Raw genomic sequence first — 5,323 nt, 5'->3', positions numbered from 1 at the left:
AATATTGTTTTGTTTATTTATGTTGTTCTTTGCTGACCGCACCCCTCGACAAACTTCTTCAAGTATTTTTGTTTCACTTTTGACCACAACCCTGACCATCTTCATATATATCAATTTTTACGGTCAACTATATATACATATATATTTATTGTTAACTAATGTTTCGACCCACTTTGCAGGACTTCGTCAGGACTAAATAAAAAAACAATATAAACATTGTAAGAATTGACAGAGCATTAAAAAAAAACATTATTATTATTTCTTTTGTATATACTATATAAACAAAACAATTGTTTTGAAATGTTTTTTTTTTTTTTAATATTCTGTCAATTCTTACAATGTTTATATTGTTTTTTTATTTAGTCCTGACGAAGCCTTGCAAAGTGGGTCGAAACGTTAGTTAACAATAAATAGTTTTCTTTTACTATTTTAATACTTTTATTGATCACCACCCGGACTATTCTCCTACAATGAGATTTCAGTAACATTAATTTTATTTAAACAACACAGGTTTGTGTATACGTTTGACGCCCATTGCCCGATTTTTATATTTTCCCATGGGGACATTTTAGATTTCTAACTTAGTGACGTATTCCAGTTACCTTGATCGTTTTTAAACGAACTTGAAAATTACCGGAATAAAAATGATTGATTTGATATATGTTAGTTACATCGATTGTTAGATATAGTTACTATTTGTTTACCTGAATAAAAATAATTGATTCGATGTATGTTAGATATATCGATTGTTAGATATAATTACAATTAGTTTACCCTAATAAAAATAGTTGATTTTATATATATCGATTGTTAGATATAGTTACTATTAGTTTACCCTAATAAAAATAGTTGATTGGATATATATCGATAGTTACTATTTGAGCCCCCATGATAGGATAGAAACCAGTTAGGGCCTCCCCCGCTAGCCCCAATGACCCCCTTAGTCCCCTCGGCCCAGTTAACTACACGGATCTAGTTCACGCTCGTCCTATTGCCCAGCATTACTATAAAACTCAGAGGACATCTCTACACGGTCATTATAACATTCGATGATAGGCTGTGAGTTAGTTTGGAATAGTTCAATTGTCTTCGAACTATTCACAAGGGGTATTCAAAATCATTAGTTTAACATGTTAAAGTGTGTTAAATGAAGAAATATTAGGGGTATTCATGATGTTGTGTTAAATGTTTTACCATGTTAAATGTTATAATTATAGGATTATGAGCAGCCCTATTTGAAGTCATGTTAAATGATAAATGCATAAGAGCCCCTAGCGGATTTTCTCAGCAACTTTTTGTATAATCCGTTATGTTTATAACCTTCCTTCCGGACCCTCATGTTATTGTTTACTTCAGTTTTGATTTAAGTAATTAATTAAAACATGCCTAGAGTGAGTGAAAAGTAGAATTTTTGTGTTTTAAAGTTTAGCTTATGAAATGAAATGAAAAAATAACTTTATTCTGGGACATATGTCCCCTAAGAATAATTACATGGTTCATATAGTGAGATTTTTTTCTGGCGAGCGTTTACAAATTTTCAGATAGTAGAATGAAATTACATTGTTTTTTTTTACTGTTTTTTTTTTCCTCAAATGTATCATTAAAATTATCCATTCTGGTTTAATAACATGGATATGAATACCACAAACACACGAAAGAACTGAGCTGTCACAACAAAAATGGCGGCGATCTCAACTGGTCTATTGTGTGACGTCATTCTCCATTTAACAGACCAAGTAACAAACAGACTCTCAGCCATGTTAAATGTTATTTCGTTTTACCACGGTAAAAGAAGGCGATTTTTTTCGATTTAACATGAGTTTTTCCATTTAACACGCTTTAACATGTTAAACCAAAGATCATGAATACCCCTATTACTTTCTCATGGTATGTTAAAACGATATATCATTGAGTATGTTAATAGGTCTGCTAAATGTAGAATGGCATCACGCAGCAGACCAGCTGAGCTCGTCACCATTTTGTTTCTTGTCGTTTTGATAAGCTAGTCGCTCGTAGTTTTTTTTTTAGGTTGTGTTGTTTTTGTTTTGCACGTTTTAAAAACTTTATTAAAGAAATGGATACAAATAATAATTGAAATAATAGAATGAAGGATAAAAAAAAAAAAAAATCCGCTAGAAGCTCCACTGAAACTAACATATAATTTTATCTTTTAATTGGGATGCTCACAATCCTATACTTAAAACATTTAACAATTGAAGACTTTTTACATTTAACACATCATAAATAGCCCTAATACAATTTAAATTAAAAAGTTCATCTCTAGTCTTAAACACTGTTTGAATCAATTTAATAAAGTTTATAATCATTAACTTTTTTTTTTAACTTTAGCAATTACTAGACTAGTTTTAATATAATTATTAATTTTATACTTATATTATATATGCATATAATTAAAAAAAAAAAATTTAAATCTGTACTGCTACAACCAACAGAGGGTCAGGGGTTCAGTACTTTGTAAGGGAGTACTGTTACTAGACTAACGGTTGTGCAAGGAGGTGATTCGGTCAGAATTGCGCTCGACCGCCAGATTTTTACCCAATTAAAGAAAATGGGTGAACCCCAAGAGGGCTCCAAGAACCCACAAGAGTTGACTCACTGCTACAGTGTAATAAATACAATAGAAACAATTTTCGAACTGGGGTCCTTTCGGGAGTTAGTAGCCACGCGCTTCCATATGTATATAATATTATATTTTATTTTATATATAATCTTTTCAATTTCTTCAGACTGGTATTTATTCTTCAAAATAAATTAATTGGTATCCATTTTAATTCTCAGCACTCTTTATTATATCTCAATAGTCCAACGTTTCGGCCAATTCGCCCATCCTCAAGGACAATCTTGAATATAAATTTATACCTCACATCCAATGATTTAAAAACACTATTCAGGTCATTAATTACAAGTCAAATTACCCTATTTTGTCATAATTTCATTAATTTGACATAAAAACTTTTAATTTTAGATCAACTTACACTATCAACTATCATATAAACAAACTCTATACTCTATCATATTATATTTTATATACTAATTATTTTAATAATTAGTATATAAAATATACTACTACAAACTTATCCTTATAAATCCAATTATTTAATTTATTATTTATCTCCTATTTTTTATTATTTTTATCTTTTTGATTATGATTATTATTTCCTTTTATGTTAAATATTTATAATTTTAATTATGGTATTTTATTTTTTATAGTTTGTACAGGTATAGGGGTTTATGGAATTATACTTTCTGCAATTATACTCTGCAGCTTGTTTTCGCAAAGTAACACCTACAGTTCTATCAGTGATAAGTTGTAACGGATAAAGTTCAAATTAACAAGAACTAACCATATTATGTAATTGGCATGAAATTAAGGTTACTATTTTAACCTAAAAGCAAAATGATAAAAAAAAAATAATAATGGCCGATATTGAAGCCAGTAACCAGCCCAGAATGTGAAGCAAGCCGACGATAAGGAAACCCAACTACAGAAATAGGCTGAAGGTTTTGACAAGATGGCGACCTTGTTCTGCGTCCTCTCCGCTCTCAAAATATCAGGAAGTTAATATTGTACATTGCATTGTTCGCCATCTCTAGCCAATATTATTAATGAATAATATTTAATGATGTAATTAACTTTTTTAATATTTCGAAGGCCTCTTATCGCAGGGTCGCGCACGCTCTTCCTTTAATTATTTTTGAATCGATAAATATTTATTGTTGTCTAAATAGAGGATTGCCTAATGTTTACACAAATCAAAAGACGAACTAAAAATAATACAAGATAAAATTCGAAAACTAAGATTTTTTTAACTCTGGGCCACGAGTTTAATAAAACCCCGGTAACTTAGCGACCTGTTTCTGGTCTATAGTTTTGTTAACTAGGTTACCAAGGTTACCTCAAACTGATTAACTGTCAAACTCCGCAATTCCTATCGCTACTGTTAGAAATTGTCGGTCCAATTAAATTAAAAATTTATTCGACAGCTACAGTCGAAATCGCTGAAAAAATTCTTAACCCGACCGCTGTAAAAAATGATTTAGTCGAGGACGGAATACTCTTTTCATTAATCATCAGCATATAATTCTTTAAAGTCTTCATCGCCTTTCAATTCGTCTATGTCGATCAAATCCATTTTATTAAATTTGAACAGCCCTGATGGAGTTCTGCAAAGTGGCACGAAACGTCGGAAAATAAATAGTAACGAACTATGTTTGTTCTTTTTTGACCGTAAACCTAATCTTCTTCATATTTATTGAATATGATATATATATATATATATATATATATAGTTAGGAAGGGCGTTTTGTATTCAATAAGATACCTTGTCATGAGAACCATATGGGAATTATAGGAAATGTTTGTAACTCCGTGGGAATCGACTCAAGAATATGCTATAAATAATGATAAGGTGTAGTTAGATAGTTGACCGTAGATTAATGATCGGAGAAGTTTGCATATCCTGCAACTTGCAGGATACCTTCTACGCCACAACCCCTGATGAAGACCTAAAACTCAGGTCGAAACGTCGGCATAAAATAAATAAATATGGTTTTGTTTATTTATATTGTTCTTTGCTGACCGCACCCCCCGACAAACTTCTCCAATTCTATATAATGATGTATTTACACGTTTGCAACTTACCGCAAATCCCAGATTTGTACAAATGTTTGGTAGGCAAAGGAAGCTATAATGTCGTTATACACACACTTGTGCGATCTTCAAACTTTTAAAATGAACACGATAATGATAAGCGAAATGAAATGAAACTTAAATATTAGAAAGTAGGAGGGTAAATGATTAAAATTCGTAGTAATGGTACGATAAATTTAACTTCTTTTTTTTAAAATTATTATCATAAGCTTGTTAATGTAATTACCTAGACGCATAATGTCTGTATAAACGTATATCAGTGCTATGTTAAATCAATATTTTCTCCCACTGGAGTCCTATACTGCCTAACCGTGGTTGGGGGTAAAAGTTTTTCATATTGTGGGACCGCCACTCAATGAAAAAAGTCAACGCCCCACCCCAGGCCGGATTCAAACCGACATCGCTGATAGACATCAAATTGATAAGACTGTGTCTTAACCACTGAACTACGTGCGGCCCAAAAATTCAATAATAAACCGTTAAAGTGAATTAACAAGATTTTAAACAATGTATTGACACCAAATCGATAGAATTTTAAAATATACAATCTTAAATTAGAGTTAATTATTAAATCAGAAGGTTTAAGAAATTCTTTAATTCATTGAAACTCACAAATATTTATCAAGTGGTGGTTCTAAAACAATCCTAACG

This window comes from Halyomorpha halys, unplaced genomic scaffold (genome assembly GCF_000696795.3).
Source record: "Halyomorpha halys isolate HHAL.00 unplaced genomic scaffold, Hhal_1.1 Scaffold1771.1, whole genome shotgun sequence".
NCBI classification, from domain to species: Eukaryota; Metazoa; Arthropoda; class Insecta; order Hemiptera; family Pentatomidae; genus Halyomorpha; species Halyomorpha halys.
The sequence above is the reverse complement of the archived record's forward strand: the minus strand, read 5'-3'. Positions refer to the sequence as shown.